General features: G+C 35.8%; 1 long non-coding RNA gene across 1 annotated transcript in view; it reads left to right on the top strand.

Annotated features, from left to right (window-relative positions):
- The first annotated feature begins 2252 nt into the window (after nt 1–2252).
- Gm45942 overlaps nt 2253–27174 on the top strand; it is a 99444-nt gene continuing 74522 nt past the window's right edge. Inside the window, exons 1-2 of the long non-coding RNA XR_865224.1 lie at nt 2253–2338; nt 25221–25447. This is a non-coding gene — a long non-coding RNA (predicted gene, 45942). The remainder of the gene's footprint in view (nt 2339–25220; nt 25448–27174) is intronic.

Genomic DNA, 27174 nt, shown 5'->3' with positions numbered 1-27174 from the left:
GGAGACACAGAAAACTGGGAGATATATTGGCCTTACAAAATGAACGCAGCTCATGTTTAAATTTGAATAGATGAATAAACTCAAGCTTAGAGAATGTCAGCAACTGAAATAATATGCTACTTGCTTGGAATATAAGCTATGTATCTCAGTCCTTAGGAATATAAGCTATGTAGCTTAGGCCTTAATACGCACATATCTCAATCCCTTTTTCCTGTTATCTCTAACCTGTGTCTCTATAACTTGTGTGCATTTGCCATCACTTCATGTGGATGCACATATTCTTTCACGCCGATATACAATTTGCATTTGAGAAATGTCTTAAGTTTCAAAATAAAAATGAAAACAAGCAGATGAAACTATGTCGATATACAAATGAAGAGACTTTAATTTTAATATCTTTTTCTTTGAAATTGTTTCTTACAACATAACAAATATTAATATTGTCCTCAACCTTGGAATCATCTATCCTCACTCTGAGCAGTCTTATTGTTTTTTGGAAAATTTCCATGGGAAAATTATGAAATTTTAAAATCACAGTGTGTCCTAGAATTCTGTGGAGCAACTGAAAACTGGCTTTGTGCTTTGGTTTTACATCACTGCAATACTATTCTCCTACCTACAATATGGTGGCAAACATTAACTTAATAATTGCTCATAAAGGCCTTTGAGAACTCAGACACAGAATATATGACGAGCAGTCTATAACTAAACATTCTACTGAAAGTAATGAACTTCAAGGATAAAGAGTCATAGACTATTAGAAAAGAAAGACGTTACATATGGTGTGGAAAATGTTAATTTTTTTTAGTTAAGTTGTTAACTGCTTGCCCATGCTAGATGTGAGTTACTTCAGATAAAGTAATGAACAGACAAAAAAAAAAAAAAAAAAAGACACAGCTTCCATTTTGGGTATTTGCTTTGCGTTTTCTTTTCATCAGTTCAGTACTAACAATTGTATTCTTCTCTATAATATAGTTGCGAGCGTTGCATTAATGCTTGGTCATTAAAATCTTTGAGAACTCATATATATAGCACTGACACATGTGTTGCACTCCAAAGAGCCACTGCAACCTAACAAAATGGAAAGCTAAATATTTGATAATCAGTAATTTCAGCATACCCCTGGGCTCAGGTAGGTATAAAACTGTTTTAAAATGTCATTAAAACTGTTTTGTGCGCAAGTAGCCATTGTGTTGTCAATTGCCAAAATGACATGAAACTAATGTTTGAAATTGAAACCGCATAGAGTAAAATGTTCTGTATAAATAAATATTATAAAAGTTCCTGCAAAAATTAAGGTAATTATATTCACTCAAGAAAGACCAACTTGAACAAAAATGTAAATCCTGAAAGATTAGCAATATGCCTTAGCAATCTATTGATCCAGTTCTCTCTGAACTACTGCCTGTCAAACCTCTTCTGTCAGGCATTGGATGTGAAGCTCAGGGCAACAAAAACCAAAAGCAGAAATCAGAGAAAGCTTTCCTGCAAACACACAACCCAGAGTCTGTAAAGCCTCATTGAGTGCTGTTATGACAGTGGGTGTTTATCTTTGCATGAGGTTCATATCCATGCATTCCCCTTTACACATTGCATGTTTCAATTTACAATGAAAGAGCTCTGTGGGTGTGGACTCATAAAGAGCATAAGAAGACTCAGAGCTTACTTAGGCTCAAGTCTGTGGTTTCCTCATTAGCTCATAAATCTTATAATGATGCCAAGGCTGCTGGAATTTTTTTTTTTTTTTTTTTTTGGACTGGAGTTAAGAAGAAACAAGGTGTTAACCTTCAGATGTTGTTTTATCTTCTCTGCCAGGCCATATTGGTGAGATTAAAGATGATGTTTAAAGTATCAAATATTCAACAAGTTGTGTCTTTTTTGATCAATAATTCTAAAGTTCTTGATGCAGGTGAAGTATTACTTGAAGACACATAATGATTTTATCTGTGCTGATTGATTATACAATAAGCTTTTAGGATGCAAGGAAGCTCCAGAGTAACATGGTAACATATGTTCTAAAGACTTACTTTCGTTTTGAAATTTTGTGTATGCACATCTGTGTGTGTGTGTGTGTGTGTGTGTGTGTGTGTGTGTGTGTGTGTGCATGTGAGCATACACGTGCGCAGGTACCCATGGTGATCAGAGGTTTCTGCTGCTATGAACTGGAGTTACAAGTGGTTATAAGTCACCTGATATGGATTCTGGGAATGGAATGCAGTGATTCTAAGACAATCTGTGGTTGTAACTGCTAAGCCAACTGCCCAGCCAACTGAAGACAGTAGTGTTAATTCAAAAGTTAGAGATTGATATTCAAATATTTGACTGCTTTCTGAATTAGGTAAAGTATCATTTGTATTAATATATTAATATATATTTATTTTAGTAAATTAATTAACAGTTAATATCTCATAGAAATTTATTGACATTATTAATATGCTTCACACTTTCTGGAATGTTGGCTCTAAAATCATTTTAGGAAAAATTTTATGATAACGACTTGACTAGATCTCAAATTTAGGTCATATCACTTCACAAAATTATTAATAGAATCACAATAAAAATACAACATAAAATATAAAATGTATCCATTTTTATTCCTACACATATGTGCATATGTTCTTGGAGATATTTTATAAATATTCTATTAGTATTTGACTTTATTCTGAACATACAGATTTGACTATTACTGCTTTATTATGTCCAGTTACATATATTTATTTATTCAAAGTTAATTTAAAATGAACTACAGTTTTTTTTTATCCAATGAGCTATAATTTAAAAATATAATCTTAGAAATGGCATCTAGTAAGCAAATCATATATGATAGTTTATAAAGAAATTTATACTGTAATAAATATAATTTATAATACTCTGATCATTGAACTATTACTCTTTTCCCAATACTAATTTATATTTGTCAATGAATGAGAAATATTTTGACATATAATGGTAATGTCTGTGATAAGGATAAAACCATGTCTTGAAAAACTTATACTAAAAAATATATTGCACATTTGTTGATGTGAACAGTTGCAGGTGAATTCTGAAGGCAGAAAACTATAAGTGCCTTCCAATACCCCTTTTCGCTTTTGAAGTAGTATTTCTCATTGAACCTGGACCACCAGTTTTTAATAAGACTGACATCCACCTAGCCAGTAATCTCCCTGTCTTGGCATCCTTCAATGCTGGAGATGCAGGCATATGAGAGACAGAAATCATCTTCAATTTTTTGGTGCAGGGAGACAATATCTGGTCTTCATGATTGCAAAGCTATTGCTCTTAACTGCTGAGTCACCTCTTCAGTCACACTATTTGGTCTTGAGGATAAATTACATCATACTTCAAATTTCAAGTTGTATCATTAGGATTCCTAATCTAAATATAAGACACAGAAATAAGTGGCAATTTCAAATGTGGTCAAAATTGTAAATACCCCATCTGATCTTATTCCACAGATGAAAATTCAGGCCAGTAGCAATTTACTTAGTCACCCCGAGATTGGAACAAATTTCTCAGCTATATTTAGCTAGAATCTATATTTTCTGTGAATACCTACAGGTTCCCTAATAGGATCACATGAAGACTAATAAGATTGCAGCTGCTGCTTTTTGTCCTGGTTATTGTTGTAGAGTTTGTCAACATCATGACAGTAGAGTCATTTGGCAAGAGGAACATCTAATTATAGAATGCCCTTATCAGATTGACCACAGCCAAGTATGCAGCGAGTTATATCATGATTAATGATTGAAGGGGGAGGGCCCACACCACTCTGAATGGTGACAACTCTTGGCAGCTGATACTACATTTTAAAAGAATGTGGGCTTGAGGCTGTAAAGAAGGCACAGGGAACAAGTCAGAATGTAATGTTCCTTCATGGATTCTCTCTGTTTCAGCCTCTAAAGCTCCTGCCTGGGGTTCTTGCCCCACTTCCCTCAGTGATGGGGTTGAGATACAAGTTGAAAGAGATATAAGTTGAAATAAATCCTTTACTCCATAAGTGTGTGGGGTTCTGTTTGTTGAATGATGTTTACATTAATTGAAACTATATGACCTTGTGCTGAAACACAGACCAAATTCAATAAAAGTGTGGCAGTCCATCATTGAAAGAATGCAAGGAAGGAACACAAGGAAGAAACTTGTAGGAAGAAATTGAAGCAGAGACCAGAGAAAGACCATCTGGGCTTGCTTCCATGCTCATATTCAGGTACCTTTTCTATAAAGTCCAAACTCAGGATTGGTACCACTTACAATGAAAGAGGCTCTCTTACATCAATTAACAATCAAGACAATGACCCACAGGCATGTTTAATGGACAATCTGATAAAGGCAATTTATCATTGAGGTTCCCTCTATCCAGGTGTATCAAGTTCACAAGCAAGAAAAGTACCACACCAGTACTCAAAATGTGGATGTATCAATAACAGTCGTCAGGATTATTGACAAAGACACTCTTACTGCTTACAGTGTGCTTCCCTATCCCATACTAGTCTCCTTTACTCCCTCCCTTGTCTCCTCTCTTCTTTCCACCATCTTCTCAAACTCCGCTTAATTTTCTGCTTGTAGTACAAAATCTGTGTTTAAAATGTAAAAAAGATACCAGATGCTCTAGCAAATAATAATAGGGATGAGTAAAATTCAAAGATCTATTTCTCTGTACCCATTGGAGATAATAGATACTAGTGTGGTTGAAACAGTTTGCAGAAGAGAAGTGATGGAGGGATTCCTGTAGGTGACATAAAGACACAGAAGAAAAGCTATTGAATGCCTTTTTATCAGAGAATGAGGTCAAATACAATGAAAAGTTGAAAATAATGAAGAATTCAACAGCAGAAAAGAAGAATTGGTCTTTGAGAACAAAAGTGCATACATTCCAACAGATCAGAACACCATCAATCACAACAAGCTAAACATGAAGATATCTTTTAATATACAATAGGCTAGTAGTATACATTTGAGAGAACACTTGACATTAAATTTTAAAATTTATAATGAGAAAAAAACCTAATGATTATAAGTAATCAGAAAATCTCCTGAAAATAAAAAAAAAAAAACCAAGAAACAAATAAGGAAAACAGAAAAGAAAGGAGAGAGAGAGAGAGAGAGAGAGAGAGAGAGAGAGAAAGAAAGAAAGAAAGAAAGAAAGAAAGAAAGAAAGAAAGAAAGAAAGAAAGGAAAAAAGTAAACCTGCCATTGCTGATAAAAATCAGAATCATAAGTCTAGGATGATGATAAAACATCACTATTTTAGCATTACAAGGAAAAACAACTGACTATGGAAAATAAATAAAATTATTCTTAAAGGAATATCATCAAATACTTTAAATTACTGAAGTTTTCAACAAATGCTATATATGTGTATTTTTGAAAATGTATGTGTATTTTTGAAAAATTTCTCGAGATTTATTTTACTGTCTTAAATTATCTGAAAATTCAAGTGATTAAATCATATAACATTATCAAGTAGATATTTATAATTCAACCATTTCAAATTGAAAATTTGTATCAAGATACTAGGTGAATTAAAATTATAATAGTAAAATCTATTAAGTTCAGTTTCAGTATACATACTATATATTTGATATAAGCAAATATATGATCCAATCAAATCACAAGGCCTACAATATGTTAACTAACAATTAAACTAATTGACAAATGCAAATATATTCAATTTTATTAGTCATTTTATAGTGTTAATATAAATTTATAAAGAACAATAATGAATTACTGTCTATTAGAATTGACTCAGCATTGAATAAAAGTTCTAATATTTTTCCGTATTTGATGTTATTAGGAAATATAACCTGCACTCATAGTCAACAGTACTGGATCAGATTGGTATTTATATTTAACAGAGAAATAATTCCTCAAAATATTTTTCAACTTTCTATTTTAAATTACTTCTGTGATTATTAATTAAACTGGAAAGGTATAACTCAAAATCGACAAAATTAAAAACTAAACATACATAAATCATTTATTCTGACTCAGTTCAACTGATTATTTGACTTTAAGGAAATGATTTTCTCCTGGGGTGGGAGGCAATTGTATTTCAATAAAACATTTCTACACGCGTTCTCGCGACCGGCCAGGAAGAACGCAGCAAACCAGAATCTTCTGCGGCAAAGCTTTATTGCTTACATCTTCAGGAGCAAGAGTGCAAGAGAGCAAGAGCAAGAGAGAGCAAGAGAGCAAGAGAGAGAAAGAGAAAGAACAAGAAAGCAAGAGAGGAGAGAGAAAAAGCAAGAACAAGAGAGAGAGAAAAAATGGCAAAACCCCGTCCCTTTTAAGGAGAATTATCCTCCGCCTAGGACGTATTACTCCCTGATTGGCTGCAGCCCATCGGCCCAGTTGTCATCACGAGAAAGGCAGAACACATGGCGGGAAAACTGCCCCTGCACGTGTGCAGATTATGTTTACTACTTAGAACACAGCTGTCAGCGCCATCTTATAATGGCAAATGTGAGGGCGGCTCCCAACATCTCCCCCTTTTCTTTTAATAAGAGCAATAGGCCACCCATATTAATGAGAGTGGAGATAGAGGTCAAATCCCCAGTGTGCAGGTAAAGGAGCCATGTACAGAATTAGCTCTTAGGCTCACAGGCTTTTACCCAGAGCAACCCTGACCTGCTCCCATGTCGTTTTTCCTGGGGGAAGGGAACTAGGACACTGAACCTTCATGAAAGATGACATGTCTCCCTAGAATAGGCTCATATGTGCCGCAGAGCCCTTCTACTGCAGTGCTTAGCCGTGCAACTCTCTCGGGCTGCTGAAGCACACTCACTCTATCCCGTGCAATGAGACTAGCCTTGTGGGGTGCAAGAGCTGAGTGGCCAGCGACCTATTGCTTAACCATATATCAGGGGAAGCACCATGTTCTAGAGCTGCAAATGCCTGGGCAATAACCACCTTGTCTCTCCTAGTTTGGGCCTTAAGCTTACAGACCAACCAAAGAAGCAACACTAATCCACAGCAAAGTGTATCTCCAAATAATATCAATCCCACCCATTCTTTAAAGAAGGAAAATGCTGAGGAGATCCAATTGGGTAATCCTTTGGTCAGGGACAGGTCCAAGCGCGTGGAGTTGACCTGAATAATGGCAAGTCTCAATTCCCGAAGGGTCTGTTCAAATTCAGCCATCCAATTCTGTAACATATACTGAGAAAGACTTTTTGACAAATTAGCTGCCCTAGTAAATTTCTCATACTGAATGGAAGTAATGCACAATGAGAGGTCCCCCAAGCTCCCGACAAACCCTGAGCCAGTCTTGTAAACCTTTGTTCTTTCTTGGGGCTATGGCCGCTCAGCACTCCTGTGTGGCTTGCTCATAAATGAGTTGTTCTACCAGAGGTGCGGCTTGCTCCAAATCTGCAAAAATACACTCTGCTGCCTCTGTCATTCTGGCCACAAAATCTGAGAATGACTCCTGAGGTCCCTGGACGATCTTTGTTAGTTGTCCAGTGGCTTCACCTGCGCGGGAGAGCACCTTCCAGGCCCTAATAGCCTTTTCATCTGATTCAGAACTATTAAGAACTGGCTCCTTGAGCTCACCTAGTGATGAGTATAGGCTCCTTCTCCTAGAGACCTCCGCTAATTGATCTTTTTTCTTTTCTTTTTTCTTTTCCTTCCTTCTAATCTCTCCCCAGGTATTCTTACCTGACCTTAACTTTTCCTCAGGTTCAAGACCCGTGGAAAGGCCTGTATACTTATTTTGTGTACCGTATTTCCTCTTTGCTCCTACTCTCTCTCCCCGCTTTACTTCTGATAGATTGCCCTGAATTTCATCCAGAATTTTCAGCCCTGCCTTAACCACTTGATAACATGTGAAAAGGAACAAAAAGGCTCCTAACACTAGAGAAAGTTCAAGGTCAAACATACCTTGTAAAGCTATTTCCCACTTTACTTCTGATAGACTGTCTTGAATTTCGTTAGAAAGTTCAAGGCCAGACTTACCTTGTAAAGCTATTTCCCACTTTACTTCTGATAGACTGTCTTGAATTTCGTTAGAAAGTTCAAGACCAGACTTATCTTGTAAAGCTATACTTACGGGTACCCTGTTCCCCAGCTGAAGAGTTCTGAATTCACGCAGTTGAATCCTTCTCAACAGTCTGTTTTACGGGAACACTTCATTACCACCGTTCCCCAGCTGAAGAGTTCTGAATTCACGCAGTTGAATCCTTCTCAACAGTCTGTTTTACGGGAACACTTCATTACCACCGTTCCCCAGCTGAAGAGTTCTGAATTCACGCAGTTGAATCCTTCTCAACAGTCTGTTTTACGGGAACCTCTATGACCGTGACCCGCAGTTCTGGTTCCGGAATGAGGGATCTTCCTTGCGCCAGTGATGGTAACAGTCCCAGGTCTTCTCGTCCCAGGTCTTCTCGTCCCGTCCCGGGTCTCAGCACCAACTCTTCTCGCGTTCACGCCAGGAAGAACGCAGCAAACCAGAATCTTCTGCGGCAAAGCTTTATTGCTTACATCTTCAGGAGCAAGAGTGCAAGAGAGCAAGAGCAAGAGAGAGCAAGAGAGCAAGAGAGAGAAAGAGAAAGAACAAGAAAGCAAGAGAGGAGAGAGAAAAAGCAAGAACAAGAGAGAGAGAAAAAATGGCAAAACCCCGTCCCTTTTAAGGAGAATTATCCTCCGCCTAGGACGTATTACTCCCTGATTGGCTGCAGCCCATCGGCCCAGTTGTCATCACGAGAAAGGCAGAACACATGGCGGGAAAACTGCCCCTGCACGTGTGCAGATTATGTTTACTACTTAGAACACAGCTGTCAGCGCCATCTTATAATGGCAAATGTGAGGGCGGCTCCCAACAATTATTTGACTTTAAGGAAATGATTTTCTCCTGGGGTGGGGGTGGGGGGCAATTGTATTTCAATAAAACATTTCTAAGTCTATTGGCCGGTAGCACTTATAGGCTTTTAACTTTGTGTCATCATCTACTATTGCTTCAGAAGTTTTAGACTGTCAGCTGTGTAAGTCAACAGACCCATGATGTTCCACTGATATTGTATGAAACGATTTTGCCCGTTCAGGGTTCTCAAACCCCAAAAGACAACCAAAGAGCTGATTCCATACAATCACCCTAGGGTCTTTTTATTTACAAGCACGAGCCCAGGCCACATCACCCTCACTGACTTAGCAGAACCTGAAGGTGAAGCCCCAGCTCTCAGCAGAAAAATGTTTCCTGTGAAACCGCAGCAAACAAGGTGGGGTTCTAACTTAGGACACATCGATTAATGATTATAGTAAACAGAAAGGTGAGTGCTCTGAAGCAAATCCATGAACTATCACACAGGGTCTAAAAGTACATTTGAAACAACCATGGAGATGATCCTGATTGACTGCAGCTAGGTAGTAGCTAGGGAGTAGCTCTCTGATATGAGCCAAGGAGAGGTCATGGGGTCCTTCCTGGTACTTGGATGCAGCTTGGATTCAGCTACAGATCAAGTTCTCTGGCACTTCTTTTAAAATGGAGGACAGTCCCAAGATGGATTAGGTTTGGCTTCTCAAAAAACTGGAGTAAGTCATTCTCTACATAATGGAACTATTACACCAATCAAAGAACACACATGGTGGAACTTGTGGCTCTAGCTATATTAGTAGCAGAGGATGGCCTAGTAAGTCATCAATGGAAGGAGAGGCCCTTGGTCCTGTGAAGGCTCTATGCCCAAGTATAGGGCAATGCCAGGACCAGGAATGGGAGTGGATGGTTTGGAGAGCAGGGGAAGGGGAGAGGGGAAGGAGATTTTGGAGGGGGGGGCTAGGGAAGGGGATAACATTTGAAATGTAAATAAAGAAAATATCTAATTAAAAAAAAGAAAAAGAAAAAATTCTTTTGTAAGATTACATAAAACTTATAACTATCATGATTCCAAATGTTGGACAGATTTTTAAAGTTTATTTTGTTATATATTTTGTGTAAGGTATAGAGAGAGAGAAAGAGAGAGAGAGAGAGAGAGAGAGAGAGAGAGAGAGAGAGAGAGAGAACATGCATGTATCCATCTATGTATTCATAGCTGCAGGTGCCTGTGGAGGCCAGAAAAAGACCTCAGGTCCCCTGGATCTTCTTTAACGAATTGGTTGGAGCTTCTCAAGTGAGTTATAGGGACCAAACTCCTTACTTCCAGGAGAGCATCAAATGTTCTTTCCATGTCTCTTGTTCTGAAATCTTAAACTGACCGCTCCGGCCACTGCCTCTTATTTGCAGTAGCAGGCATTATATTTTTCATTATGTTCTTTTACAGTTCAAATTACATGATGTGTTCAGTTTTGAATTTATTCTTTGTCTGAAGAATTTGATTCCTGATGAATTTCTCAGAAATATTTCAATAGAGATGTAATTAAAATATATTGACTCTCTTTACATTGGTCATAAACAGTCTGCAAGTGTTACCTATTGTAAATAAATCTGAGACAAGAGCTTCACATAAAATAATACATTGTACTTCAAGCAAATGTACTAATGTACATTGTTCTAAATCATATTAAGATAGCTTTGTAATAATACTTTTGAAATTATACCTTCATTTTGGAAATAATTGATGCTGGGGATGCACTCCAAAATCTTGGAAATACCAGGAAAAGAAATGCTATAATATTAAGCCATATACCCAGCACTTGTGTTATTAAATTTGCATTTATTTGGTAAGTAGTTAGACAAATGTTGAATAAAGCACTAATATCTAGAATATGGGCATATGTGTGCAATAACTTAAATACCAAAAGACAAATATCTCAATCATTAAATAAGTTATTCTACTCATCCAACATTTTAAAAAGAAGTAATCCAATAAATGCTTGATAAAATAGTCCACATACTTAGTTGCCAGGAAAATAAAATTAAAACGATTGAGATTTCATCTAATCTTAGTCAGAATTTGTGTAACCAATAAAACAGGTGACAGCACATGCTGAAGATATGGAAAAATAGAAACCTTCATTCACTACTGGTACCAATGTGGACTTGTGCAAACACCATAGAAACCAGTTTGTGAGTTCCTTTAAAAACTAAAAAATAAAACAACGTATTTTTTATAAGAAGAGGATTTACTCAGCATTCTAATTATTGTTCTCTTGTCATAATAAAATTATTGAATATAACCGAGGATTCTGAAATTCACCAAAGACTTACTCTGTAAAACATTAGAGATCTTACCAATCATTTTGTTTCAAAAACAAAAGCAAAAGCAAAAACAGCTCACTCACATGCTTTGTATAGACTTAAGAGAATACATGTCTATGTATACATGGTCTCTAGGAAACAACAAAAATGGACTCATAAGGTTGTGTTTATATATGTGTGCATACAGCTATTCATGCAAAACAATATAGAAAAAGAGGCTTAAGAAAGGGGAACATGGAAACAATTGAATGGAGGGTTCTACAGAGGAACTTGAAGGAGGAAAAAGAAATGGAAAAGTGATGAAATATATTTTAGTTTTAAAATGTATAAGAAAGAAGAAAAGTGTCTTCATTTACCTCTGACAAGACTAGACAAAGTCTCCATACATTCAATTGTTTCTTCATCTTTGATTGGCTGGATAATTTACCTCACGGATCAATTAGTGAGTAATATGCTGTTACCTGTGCAAACTCTGGAAGGCCTTGAAAATTAATCTCTCTTTCTTAACTTGAATTTGTACAGAAAATATTATAAATTACATAGCCTATAGGTAGCATTAACTTATTTCTTCTTTCAAGAGAAGTCCAAATTCAAGGTATAGATGCATCTATATTAAAGATTGATTTTTGCGTCCACAGAATGTTATCATTATTATAGTCCCTTATGGTGACAGGGAAGCAGCCCACTAGATTCTGTGTCTTCGTTGATAAGGGCCCATTCTCATAATACATTTTCTGACAGACCCTACTTCCCAGAAAGTCATTGGTGATTGGATTTTAACATACATATTCTCTAGTTTGTATGTATTTACACACCATTCTCCTTCAGATTATTTCTGATAAGTTTCTGGTCTCCCAGTACAATATTCCCTAAGAGGCTTCTCTGCCATACAACACACTTTGCCAACTTCCAACAGCAAGATATATTGCACATGTATAAAATGCTTCCTCTCCCTAGTATGTCCCATTCTTACAGTTTAAAATAACACCATGACAATAGTATTCTTTGGTTCTTTGTGACAAAGTCTGATTTAGCCCCGTTGATTTGGAATTGTTCTGTAACTGATTATTAAACTGGATTTCGTGATCATAAGGCCTCCATAGAGTGAATGTTGGAATCACAGGTATGCACCAACATACTCATATCAACTCAGTCATCTCAAATGAATTATGTCAAAAATATAATGAATCAACACCCATGTACTGAATCTCATTTTTTCTACTGGACAGTATCTTTGAGAAATAAATTTTTTTGTACATTGAGTATTTAAATTTTTATTCTCACATTATTTCTTACATTTTTCGATGTAAGTAAACTATTATTTAAGCCATGTGCATAAAGTATTCATTCCTCCTGCTAGTTAATTATTAATATAATTAAATAAATTTCAGTAAATATTTTCATATTCATTGAACTAAATGAGACTATCATTGTTTAGATACTCAACAATTATCTGAACCACACATTTTTCAGAAATATGTTTGTTAATATTTCTTTATTATTATTGCCTCAGTATTTACAATATATTTGATTTTGTGCACAATTTTAAAGACAGAATATTTTATTAAGAAATAGAGCTTCATTTGTGTGAAAATGTGGAAAAAACACATAAGACCTGTGCTATCATGTTGATATTACTGTCTATTGTAAGGTTAAGTGTGGATCCCCCAAGCCTTGGAGCCCCTGTGATCCTGCCTCCAAGTTAATTCTGATTAGTGGATAAAAACGGCAGCACCCAATACTGAGAAGAATAGCCATAGGTGGGGTTTAGGCTTCATGAAGAAGAGGATCAGGAGATGAGAAGGAGAGAAGTAGCCATGGGTTAAATGTCAAGACCCTGATGGCTGCCCATTTGGAGCTAAAAGCTACCCAGAGAAAACATAGTAAGTAGTAATTAAAAAATCGGGATTATTGTTAGGAAAGTAGGATTCCAACAGCATGGAGGCTAGGCAACAGAACTTGTTGTTTAAAGTTCATTGTAAATATAGAGCCTGTGTGTGTTTTTTATTCCAGAACTCAATAATCAAAGAGGAAGTAGAAACGTTGGGCCAGGATTTGAATAGTTACTACAATATCAGTGTTATTGAGGATTTGAGTCTTGGAGGAAAATAATAGAAGCATAGAAATGGGGAAAAAAATAAAAACCTTTAATGCTTTGAACACAGGGTATTAGGATCGTCTCAGTGGTGAAAGAAACAGTTATGACTAGAATCATGGAGTTTGTTGCTGTTCTCTTGTCTTTTACACTCTGACTGATGTGTCCTCAGGAATGCTCTCAATAGCCCGGGAAATCTACTGTACATAATTAGGAGGAGGAGGATAAAGAAGAAAAGCAGCTTGACAACTTCTTACCCACTTCACTGTGATATGGCTGGAAATCAACCAGTCACACTCAAAATAGCAGTAGGAAATTGAGTTAGCAAGTGAAGCAGCATAAAGACAGATTTCTATGTAGAAAAAAGAAATCTGGTCAGAGGGCTCATGCATGAAGTCACTCTTAAGCACATGCTAAATTGTTTACCCAACAGAAGAGGACACAGAATTTTTGTCCACATAACTTGAATGATGTATAAATCTCAGTGGAAATCTGTGCAAATCGTGTTATAAAGTCTAGTGAATCAAGCAGGATAGCATTTACAGATTTCAAACTTTAGATTCTAAATGATATGAGAAAAATGCTAGATCTCATTTTAATATTTGGAAGCCAAATACGTAGATTGATTTGTTTCAAAATATGGAGGATATGTTAAAGATCATTCTTTTTGTGGTATACTTGACAGTTTGTGAGTTGTAAAAAAAAAAGTTCATGTTCCCTATTACAGAACAGCAAGTGCTTCCTAATAAATTACCCATGTCAGTACTGTAGTATGAGAATACTTATAAACATACTAAAAAAATTATATAGCTTCAACACTCTGATCCACTGTCATCATTTTGAATTGGATAAACTTAAGCTAAGCTCTCTAAGTGTGTTCAATGGATCAACTGAAAATATTTTCTTCATTAATTTAGATAATATAATATAAAAATCTAAAAGTTGTTAAGGTTTTGAAATTATCAGCTGTCGTTCCTAATAACAACTGCAGATTTCAATGACCTAACTCAGTCGGGGCTTCTCAAATTTTCTGGCAATGACTTACATAGTGGAGCACCCTACGACAGGTTTCCAACTTAGTTTTCATTTGAGTTCTTCCTTTACTTTGTGTTATTTTTCTTTGAGTTGCCATCCTGAAACACAATACAATTTTACCTTCCAGGTTCTATTCCTCATATCTGGAATTATCCTCCTGGTATACAACATGAGAATGCAAATCCATATATTCTCTATGAGCCTCATTCCTATTTTCTGTAACGCATCAACAGTAAAATATTTACTTAAATATTCAACTCAAACCATCTAAGTTTGGTTCAGAGTTATTTCACAAGAAAACATACACTAGTACATCTACCCAAAATTAAAGGACAAATTTAGATTTTTTTTAAATTTCTGATTCCTTATTAGTACTCTCATATTTGAGTCTCTGTATGAGAATTTGTCTCTGCCAGCAATGAGCATCTTACTCAATGTCCAATTCAAAGTGATTAGCCCTGATACTATATACATACAAAAAAAAAAAAAAAGAAGAAGAAGCAGACTTAGCAAGTTGTACTTATAGTTTTGTATACACACACACACACACACACACACACACACACACACACACACACACACACGAAAAGAGCCTCTTAGATTGAGAGAGGGAGACCTGAGAAGGGCTAAAGGCAGAAAAGAGGAGGGGAGAGTGATATAATTGTATTTCATATTTTAATTAAAAACATATTTTTAAAATGTTGTGGATGGAACCTGTCACAAAGTACAGTGAAGTTTATTCATGAAACACAGGATACATATACTTGCTACCATATAATTGGCTACTAAGTTAGCATATGGTACCAGCAATACCTATGACAATCATTTGGTCTATACTCTAGGTTCTTTTTCAGTTTTATTACTGATAAGAATTAAAAAATATTGCTGGACATCTATAATACCATAAGAAGGCTATAATGCTGTCATAGGAACAGACTCCAGAAATGTTCACTGTGAATGGTTGGAGACAGGGGATTTTAAATTATTGGCAATCTCCACAAATTGAAATTAAACTTACCACATTTAGTGAACAATAGCCTGAAGCAATATTTGGTTCAATTTGATAAATAAAGTTTTATCATATTGAACACACCATTTTGAATTCTGTTTTGAACATCAAGACATGCCTTTGTTTTGTAAATCCATGGCTCTCAGATACTATTCCCTCCAGTTGTTCAACAGTCTAGTGACTAATACATTTACATGATGTGCCCCAAAGAGAACATTTTGCTCTGAACTTACTTAACACCAGGAAAATCTTAGAATACTGAATTCATGTTTTTTGAGTTCTTTGAGTGTTGGACTTTCTTACCTTAGCTCACATGTTTCTGACTTACTTCTCCCTTAAAGGAGAGACTCTTGTAATAGAGTCTTCTTTCTTATTCCTGACTGGTATACTCGTGGTTGAGCTTCTTAACCTAGATTTCTATCATATTGTGATATGTGGATTGTGCCATACCAGTCAGTGCTTTGGGCTAAAGACCAAGGGAGTTAGGCTTAGTCTTCTCTTATCAGGGCGTTGAGCTCCTGCTCTTGGTCACTGCAGTACTCTGGTCCATTTTGATAACAGTTCTACAGAGACATCTCAGCACCATATATATTATTTTGTTTGAGTTCTTCTGTAGATGAAGTCATTATCCCCTTTGCCTTTTCAAAGAGGAAGTACACTTGTGACTCATATAACTCTTCCTGGTGAGGGAGCCACCTCAGGGCAAAAATTGATTCAGATCTTCTTCTACCTCACTTCTATGACAGATCAAACTCTGTTATGAAATCTTTATAGATTGAAGACGGTGCCTGTCTTTATATCTCTGGTTAGTCTGGAACTTAGTATATGAATCAGGGTAGAACTCACTATTTAGACCAGGATGGCTTCCAAATCACAGAGATATGCTTCTGTGTCTGTTAAACATTAGAGTGATAGGTATGTACCACCAACAAAACTGGCTACCCTCCACTACTTTCACCTTACAACTTCATGTGTGTGTGTGCTCTCTCTCTCATTTATGACTTTCTGTCTCTGCTGGGGACAGCATACAATGACAGGGACTGCCTGCAGTAGGCCAGGATGCAGACATCTCAGAAGCCCGCAGCAGCTCCTTGTAGAAAAGGATGGTGTCTGGGACCCTGAGAAGCAGAAGACCCATCCCTCCAGGGGACCTGGATCTGAAATAAGGGACTGCCTGCAGTAGGCCAGGATGGAGACATCTCAGTAGCCTGCAGTAGCTCTTTGTAAAAAGGAGTTTTGTTCCTATTTTTTTCTAACCTTAGCCCTGGACAATGGCTGTATAGATTTCATTTTGTGTGACTGCTTTGCAGTTGACCTTGGTGTGCATAATTATTCCATTTTATCTGACTTTCTTGCTTCTGTCTCCTTCTGCTCTAGTGAATTCCATGAAACTAGATGTTCTTTGATGTATTGATTCTTAAGCAATTAAAAAATAGAGGCATGGGGCACAGCACAGCACAGTCCTAGTGGCCCAGGTGCATGTTGTGTGCTCTCATCTTGGGAACAATGTAATTACTGCACAATGGTAGTTCCAGATTAATGCATGATATGCAAAGAAAGTTTGAAGAAATATTAGAAAATTAAATAGAGCCAATATTGGGACCCCAAGAAAGAAAAATCTATTGAAGTTATGAAATAAGCTTTGCATAACACTTGAGAGTGGTTCCTCGATAAGCAAGTATAGAGTATGTAAAATCTTATATTAGTAAAACTAAGTCAAAACACTGGAACTCTTAGGAGAGTCATTGTGTGCTATGTGCAGAAGCAGAAAGCTAGTAGAACTATTGAATTAAGGTTTAAGTTGATTCTTTCTGGCCACTGCCTGGCAGCTTTTGCCCATGTCATTTATCATTAGAGCTTCACAAGAAAATGCAAGCAGCTGGCCTCGGAGTTCTGAACACTGATTTATAATAAGTTAAAGTTTAAATCATGATAAGTTTGCAATTATTATTATTTTGGCTATAGGCTGGGAATAGGGAAGCTTGAAACTTTAGGGAACAACTCTAATTCTTGATCCTTTGTGGTATGTGGTTACTCTTTTGTATTTGATTTGGCAATGATTGTACAATGTCTTTTTTTCTACTTACTTTTGGAGTATCAATAAAAGACTGGGGCAAGAAAAAGGCTAAAGAGCCAGTCGAGAGCATGTAGAGAGTGAGTGAGGAGTATGCGTGAGGGGAATGTGGAGAGCAAATGAAGAATGAGAGAGAGAGAGAGAGAGAGCATGAGAAGAGCATGTGAAGAGTGAGTGGAGAGAGAATGTGAGGTGTGCATGGAGAGTGTGTGAGAGTGAAAGAAGAGTGCATGTGGTATGTTTGTGAGATGTGTGTGAAGAGTGTGTGTGACAGTGAAAAGGGAATGCACAAAGGTGTGTATGAGTATGAGAGTTCAAGAAAAGGTAAGCACACAGGAGAAAAGCAGATTGCGCAGGAGAATGCAGAGTGTGTGCAGCCTCAAGCTGCAAGCGAGAGCGAATGAGTGAGAGAGAAAGCAGAGAATGAGAGAAAAGAGAGAGAAACTTTAAACCTTGAGAAATTGCCTGTCAGCTTGTACCCAAAACGTTGTCTCTGTATATTTATTATGTGCCTTCCAGATATTCCTGCTTTCACTTGAGAACTCTGATCCTGGGTCGAGAATGGACCCCACATGTCTCTCTGTTTCCCTGTCTCTGTTTCTCTCTCAGGGTGTGTGTGTGTGTGTTTCTGTGTATGTGTATGTGTTTTTCTTTCTCACTGAGTGCATTTAATGGTGCCTGAATATTTGTGTATATGGATCATCTACTGGATTATGGCTATCCACTTTCAATACTTCTCAAAAACCTAATCTTTCTTATCCAGTGACTATCAATTGCCACTGTTTCAGAAGATAAGGATGAGTCTTCATTGTTCCTCCCCTACAAGAAGGTTGTTTTTAGAAGTCCAGTTACTAAGGCATTTACAGGAACAGTAAATATTTCCACTAGCTCTGGTTTCTTTAGCCAAAATTTCACATAAATTGTCAAGTAGCTTTGAGTAGCAACTTGGTGTCTCCTCTCATCTGAGCTTAGATGATATAAATATAGCAGATGGATTTATCATTTACAAATTTCTTGTCCTGGTCTCTACTAAGTTATTCTGACAAGGCTCACTAGAAAAATATAAAATTGACTCTCTTGTTATATCCTCCCCAAGTGAGGAGCTGACGTCTATAATTTTGTTGAATAACTGTTCATCTGAAAGATTGTATTATAGTATGAAAGAAATTCAGTAATAAGAAAGCAATTTATACATGTCAGTGATCATAATGAAAGTGTAGCAGTATATATGATATATAACTATATATGGCACAAAATCCCACATAGGATATATATATATGTATGTATATATGTGTGTGTGCATGTATGTATACACATGTGTACATAAGTATGTACGCATACATATATACACATATAAATACACATACATAAATATATACAAATATATGTATATATACTTATGTATACATGTACACACACATATATGTTACAGATATCCATACATAAAACACACACACACATATCCCCTTACATGGGACAGGGAATGTGTCAAAATGTTTACTTCTATGACCCATAAAGTTAAAAACTGTATAGAAATATGAAATACAATTAAGGTAGCAGCTTTCTCTAGAATCTAAAACATGAATGGCATCAGGTTCATATATCAGCAGTTTTGTATAAAATGACCTGAGAATGTAATGATGTATTTGGGAAGGGCATTGGATTATTCAAAATACTTATATGATAAATGGTTTACAAGCTTTAAAAAATAACTGCATATATTAGAAAAATACTTGTCAATTACAAGACACCCTTGTTTTATGGGATGAACATTTGCATCTTTGCAAACATCCCTCTTGTGAAAAGGTCAGTACTAATGTGCTCACATAAGCAGATGGGAGCTTTGGGAGGTAATTAGAAGGTAATTCAGCCACTCTGAATGTCTCCAGAATCTAAAGCTCTTTGATTTTCATGCCAGTGGAAGAAGACACAGTACCAGAATGGCCATCCACAACCTGAACAAAACTCTTCACAGAATCGGACTGTGCAAATCCCTCCATCAGTGGCTTCCAACCTCCAGGTCTGGGGGAAACACACTCTTCAAAGGAATTTGTTAAAGATCCATATGCTTCTCTTTTTCCACAGGAGTTTTTCAAGTATTTAGTGTTCACAGATCACATTCCAACACCTACATAACAATGATTTCAAACGTGTTACCATTATACCACTGTCATTTTAGACAGGCAACTGGAGCTCAAGCAATTATGTTTGTAATTGATTAAGTGTGTGTGTGTGTGTGTGTGTGTGTGTGTGTGTGTGTGTGTGTGTGCCACAGCTTAGACATCAAAGCCAGAGAGAAACTTTTGGGAGTCATTCCATTATATGTCTCAAAGATAAAAACTCCTTTTGTCGGACTAGTCCAATGAAGTCCCTTTATCCTCTGGGCCATCCAGCCTCTACTGGAAACAATGGTTTCTAACATGACATATTTGTATATTCATATTGCTTATGTCCAGGAACTAGAATAATACAACTTTCCACAAGCAGAGCTCTCACAACTAAAACTAAGTTTCTGACAGGAAAACACATTAGGTGAGTGATTGTGAAAACTGACCACCAGGGTAGCTCAGGAGGAGGAAACTGTATTCAAAGAGGCCCAGAAGGTTTGCAGCCATGGGGCAGATCCTCATTTGCATTTTCCACAGCTTGCTTGCTCTGGTTGCATTTGCCAGCGCACAGTTAAGGCGTGACTTCTGGTGTACACTTCATGGTTACCCTAGAAACCCATGTTGCAAGCTGGTCTCCTGCTCTCTCAACAATCCCCTGCCAAAATTCAATCATCTTGATTTGATTTTTCTGATTTTGGATAACCTCTAAGTTTTGTTACTGTATTTGTTACACGGTATCTTGTAGAGCCCAGGATGGTCTCTAACTTGCTCCACAACCAAGGATAATTTTGAATATTTGATCATTTTCCTTCACCTCTAGAGTCTCGAGATTGCAAATATACATCACCACCCTAAATTCTGTGAGTGATAGAACCCGTAAGTGGTCGAGTGCATGCTGGGTAAGCACTCAACTAAGCTCACTCCATCATCAGTCCCACACTCGGCCTCTATTATCTATGGGAGTATTGCCATAAGGCATAAAGATTTCTAATCACCCAGTATTGTTTTGGGAACCAGCATTACCAGTCTTTCCACTAGAATCTTGACAAACTGGCATAGTTTACTATAATTGTCTATCTCCATTTTCCTCTCCGTTCTATTAACTATTGGATCAAGGTTCATGATTCAGCATCTGGCATCTTGGTGATACTCAAATTTTATTGAGTATTTGAGGAAAGCGTTAGCTAAAAATGTGCTCAGCAGTGTTCTATTAGAAAGGTTATTAGGTGAATGACAGTTTCCCCTGATTCATAAATGGTACAAAGGCTAAATGCAAAAAGCAGTGCCTGGCCAGCAGAAATAAATGACATTAAATTTAGTGCTCATGATTTACTACAATTATGTTAGAAATATTCTACTTTTTTTCTGGCATCAATACTGGTATCAAATAATATGACCCTTTTATTTCCATGTGTGCATATTCATATTTTTCAATTTCTTTTGGTTCTATCTATGTGCACATATTCTTCTTTGTAACCATAAAAGACAGATGCTGATCAAGTTGCATCTGTTGTAGTCATACTGCAAAGCATGATGCAGACAAAGCTATACACAAGATAGTCTTTAGACTATAGTATTTGATAGTTATAGTCAGTATCAGTCAAAAGTAATAAAAATGACTTCTGGCTGAATAATAAAATTTATGTTTTCATTATCTTTCTGGTACACCAAAATTACTCTGAAATAAACTAATTCATTATACTTTATGGAATAAACTGAATTTATTTCACACACTAGTAATCTTTCTTTAATAGATTTATAATTACCAAATAAAGTTCCTGAGGGTGGACCCAAAAATAAATTCACCATGTAAGGTTTTATTTCTTCTCTTGCATTTTACCATGCATAGGATTCCTTTCTATTTCACCTTACACGTTATAGAGTAATTTCAGTTATAATCATTCATCATAATTACCAATAACTTTTCACTACTAACTGCATTAAAATAAATAATTTTATGTGCTTAAAAGATCTTACCTGAGAACTATATTTTAAACATTTTATTGAAAGAATTTATATTGTAATTGCAAACAGTTTTCTTCAATTTAATGATTTCTTCCAGACCGTACTTCAAATATTGCCCATTTTTTGCCAACCTACCATTCTAGTACATTGTAATTAGTTGTGAGGACTCAGGTTTCCACTCTATTACTGAGCTGTTGAAGACAATATTAAACCATCAAGTCTAAGAATTGATAATTGATTCTGGTTTCTTCAAATTCACAATCCTTATAGTTGTGAAGAAAACAAGATTATTAATGATGAAGAGAAATAAAGTAAATTATGCCACTAGTTAAATAATAAAGACAATATACTATATTAGATTAAATCAAATATATATAATATGATTAATTTAATATATCTAATCTTTCTTCTTTTTTTTTGGCTACAAAAAAGTTTATGACTTCCTAAACGCCAGGTATCATTTACAGTCATTATTTTCTTGCTGGGTGAAGTGGTTCTAATTTTGTTTAGTGATATTCCTATATAACTCACCCACCTACTTCTTTAAATATTCACAAGTTTAGTGCTTTTCCTGAAAATATGTAAATATGTTCCTTAAAACTTTCATTCTGACTACATTGTACCAACACAGACTGAGTTCTTTATTTTATTTATATTTATATTGGATATCTTCTTTATTTACATTTCAAATGTTATCCCCTTTCCTGTCCCTAGCTCCAGAAACCCTATATCTCATTCCCCTTCCCCTACTTCTTTAAGTGTGTTCCCCCACCCAACCCTACCCAACCCTGGGGCATTCCTCTACACTGGGGCAACGAGTCTTCACATCCTCTTCTACATATGCTGCTGGAGCCATGGGTCCATCTATGTGTACTCTTTGGCTGTTGGTTTAGTCCCTGGGAGTTCTTAGGGCTCTGGTTGGTTGATATTGTTGTTTTAATATCTATGATTTTCAAACTGCAGAGGAGTTACTAATTCTCTCTATGTCTGTCTCTGTCTTTCTCTTTCGCTCTGTCTCTCTCTTTCTGTGTATGTGTGTGTGTGTGTGTGTGTGTGTGTGTGTAAGATGATTTTGAAAGTTACCATATATCAGAGTCCTTTAGTGGCAGCGTTACTTGGCATGTGTAAAATTATTCAGACAGAAACACTGGAGTACACAAATGATTTTTGGTTGTTTGGTTGTTTGTTTCTTTTTGTTCTGGGTGTTTCTTTTTAACCATACTGGTGTTAACTTATATATGATGGTTTCCCAAATTGTTTTTTTAATTGGATTGCTTTGGCTGTGAAAGTGTGTGTTTCTGCATCTATATGTGGATTCTCTGTGTTTTGTTTTGTTTTGTTTTACTAACTTTTGTTCTCTCTCTCTCTCTCTCTCTCTCTCTCTCTCTCTCTCTCTCTCTCTCTGTGTGTGTGTGTGTGTGTGTGTGTGTGTGTGTTTATTTTATTTTATAATTAATTTTAGGTACCAGATTGTATTATACTGGGAAAGAAAAAAGAATATAAATTTGAAATGGTGGGGATATGGATAGAATACGGAAGTATGGAAGGAGTGGAGTAAATTCTATTTTCAATTGAAAAATTTAAAAAAGGATTTTGAGAAAATTTATTGTTTTGCAAGATATGGGTTTTTATGGAAAACATTTCATTAGTGTTATTAATGAAATATTAAAAAGTTAAAATTTATTTAACTTTTACCTGATTTTTATCATAATGCAATTATTTTATAATATTAACTAATTGAGAAAATGCCTATAATATTTCTTCGTTATTATAAATATTAAAATTCATACATGTTCTTTGTTATATCTCTATTATTATCATCAAGTTTATTGTTCATTTTATTTATATATGTATGTGTGTCTCAAACTGCAAAACCTGCATTTCAATTAACTCTTAAAAATTCAAATTAGATTATCATATTTTACTATGTATAAAAATATTATATAAAATCAGATATTGTGTACATAATCTGATGTAGTATAAATCTGAGTAGTTTTATATAATCACATTTCCATATCATGTTTAATTATGTTATGAGATGTATGTTTCTATCTAAAAATAAGACAAGATTATTTTAACATATTTGTCTGCAACTGTCTTTCAGTTTTAGACTGACGATACAAACATTCTTAATGCATTTTGATACTCATATTCAAATTTGTGCTTCCTGAGCTATGTAAACATGAATATGGATTATGTAAAATCCATTTAATTTCAAGATGTTTGATGACATCTTGTCAATTAATACTCAAGAGTAGATTTCAACTTTACAGTTACATTTAGTTTCTTTATTTATAGTGTCCATGTCCTAAATTATATCAAAACTTGTATAACACTTTCAACAATATGTTTTAATATCACTCATACTGAAATCTTCATTTTTCTTATAGTATCACAGTAACTATAACTTATATAAGTGCTATGGAGAAAAAGAATTCTATTCTTTTTATCATGTTTCTGTTATATCAATTTTGGAAATATGTACAAATGTGCATTGAATGTGTGTTCTTTTAAGTTTAAGTGTTTTACATTTGTGTATTTCTAGATTTCTTTCACTTCCGAGTTTTTCTTAAGAATATGAAAGCATTATCCTTTATTGTCAAGAGTATTACAATTGACATATACACTTATAAGTTATTTGCTGATCTGAGCATTACAGGGTCTCTTAAGTAAGATTGCATACACATCCCTGTGTTTGCATAGCTTCCAGGGTGTTCTATCACGTGCTCAGCATGTGTAATGGACAACCTCTTAGCACTCATTCTATTTAGAAAGCATTCTGTTGGCCTTTCTGCAGTTGTTATTACCTGTGTCCTGTTGGAATGATTCCTGGTTGGGATGACTCAAAACCATCTGAGATCAGAGTCTGCCTTCCCAGGATTCAGTCATTATCTTCATGATAGGATTCATTTCTTTAAACACTCAGAGCAATAATGCTGTCTTTATGTAAGCCTGACAATTTTTTGCCCTCAAGTAACATCAATCAATCTCTTAGAGATATATTGAAAAAGTTGATAGCTGAGAATGATATTCAGGGGTAAAAATAATTTAAAACTTCCCATTTGGTCCAGTATGTAGACAGTCTTAATAATGGTACACATCTTCTAATAGAAATATTACATGGGTAAAGTGGACTCCTTCGCCAGTTTTAGATTAATCACTGTTTTCTTTCCATTTTGCAATTTCTTTGATCAATTCTTTTTGTAAAATACACCCTGTAGATTTCTTTTGGTACCTTTTACAATTTTTCTATCTTTAGACAATGCCAACATCCTTTATATGGTAATTGAGTCCATTGTTGACTCCAACACATATCTAATTTGTAAGTCTTGCCTTTTTATTCCCCTCAAGTGTTGGTAATGTATTAAATTATATCTTTTAAATACATTAAGATAATATAATAATTTTATTCTAAAGTGTCAGTATTTATAATGCCATTTAAATTGCTGCCTTTTCATTTTTTAATTAATATGAAACATTAGATGGTATTTTAAAATAGTATGGAGCTAAAAATATTTTTCAAACTACCTCAGAGCTGATTAAGTGTCAAAATAGGGATAGGGATCATGACTGTACTTCAATTATAAGCATAACAAAATAAATATATTTATAATTTTGAAGTGCCAAATCACATCATAAACATTGCTTCATAATGAAGAAAACTCACTCTAGAATGTGTTGGATTATCTTCACATGGAACAACTACCTAGGTTATTGATTAGGTACTAGTCAGTGAGTCCTTGACATTCTCAGAACATTCCAGGATATTGTTGCTTCCCTCATTTATTTGCCACACTGTTTTGTTGCAGGACATAGGGAAATTAAGTTGAAAATCAGCTAGAAGCTTTCTTCTTGCTTGTGAGCTTCCACAGTACCAGCAGTGCCACGTAGGCTGCTGGAGTAGAAAGGACAGCAACAATCTCCTGCAGATGTGACCCCTATGATCTATAGTAACAACCTGCCCGACCTAACTGTGGATTGTCCTGCTTCTCCATCCCAGCCTTCAGGCAATTTGTTTTCACTAATCAACACTAGAGTGAGTAATATAGTGGTTACCATTTGCTTTACAATTGGATTTGTGGCATGCTCCACAGGAGAGAATATATATTTGGTTCCAAAAACCTAGTCAAAATCCACCGGCCGGGGTGTTCATAGGCAACCATGGAAAACTATAATTGTTATTTTACTAAATTGGCATTCTATGGCTATCAAACTCCCTTTTAAATATTAATTAAATATTAATTACAGCCACAGATTAGTACCGTTCTCACTTTTGTTCAGAAGTCGTTGATTTTGTTTTGGTTTTGGTTTGTCCTGAGGGCAATAATTTTTCTGAGATTTGGACTGGTCACAGTAAAGAGAATAACCAAATGTTGCATGCTCAGCCCTATTGGCGACCTTTTCCAAGCCACTGGGAATCAGTGAATGAAAGATTACAAAGCCTCCAGGCATAGGAAGAGTTCTGCCTTTAGGCAGAACATTTCCGTTGCACTCAGATCCACAGTAGTTGTGGAAGGCCTACATGGAATATTTCATTCAACATTCAGGCACATATGGGAAGAGAATTCATTAGAGCCTATCTCTATGTGAGGACTTTACATAGTAAATTCCTTATGTCAATGTGCTGGATGTGAAGAATGAGGCTCCAGTCAGTATACCTTTGCAATCACTGAGTCCAAACTTCCAGAGTCTGATCTCATGGCTTATCTCCCTTGCATATTTAAGGATAAGGACTTAGACACTGCCCAGGATGCTGGGAAGTTCAAGAAAGCCAGCTCTGCAGAATAGCCAAATATCACCAGGTTAATAGACAACATTCACTCCAGTCTTGAAACCAGACATTGGCCATTTTTCTTCTTTTGAAGAAAATAGGTCTATGTATTTAACTGAACTGGTTTCTCCTGTGTTTTCTCTCAGCTGCGATCCCCACAAATCTATGTGGGAAACCTAATTAAGTGTAGTGAAAACCAAGGGGGTGAAATGTGAAATTTGAGAGGGGAAGAAGTCAGTGGGTGAGGAATGGATGAGAATATTAGAATGGAATAGAGATTTAATATGATCAAGATATATTATACACGTGTAAATGAATGACAAAACAAAACCATTATCACTAATATGCATAAGCTAACAAAATGAAAAACAAAAGAAAAATAATTTCAATGAATAATATTTATAATTTTCCAAATGTAACATCCCTTTTTGTTCTCTTAGTCTATTAAATCCATTCATTTATGTGAGAAAAAATAATGAAGAGGAAACATTAAGTCATAATGTGTCAGCACCACACAACACACATAGCACAGTGAAAAGGACCCAATGAAATCAAACTGAAAGATTGAAAAGAGGAAGGGTTTACATGTGCTAATGAGTACCTGTCCTTGACTTTGTTGTTTTTCCAGGCAGTTTCCATTAATGTGTTAATAGGAGAGTACCACAGAATGGCTGAAACAATGACAGCAAGCAGCATACTTTATATACTCAACATTGAGCAGGAAAGAAGACTGTGAACAACACTCATGCTCTTACACAACCTCTTAGCAAGATTCAGGAGACGATGGGGTGTTCAGTTACTAGTCTGTTTACTGAAAAGTGTAACTATGTTTTATTTTAAATTCCAAAGAGAATACACTTAATAGATATGACTTACATGTAATCTGCTTGGCTGCAATGCGATGGAATAAATACTATGCTAATTAAGTGACTCATTTCTATAGTCAGTTCTAAAAGTTTCCTATGGTAACTCTTAAAAATAAAATGTGGTGT

Source organism: Mus musculus, chromosome 1, assembly GCF_000001635.26.
Source record: "Mus musculus strain C57BL/6J chromosome 1, GRCm38.p6 C57BL/6J".
In the NCBI taxonomy this organism is placed as follows: Eukaryota; Metazoa; Chordata; class Mammalia; order Rodentia; family Muridae; genus Mus; species Mus musculus.
The sequence above is the reverse complement of the archived record's forward strand: the minus strand, read 5'-3'. Positions and strand labels throughout refer to the sequence as shown.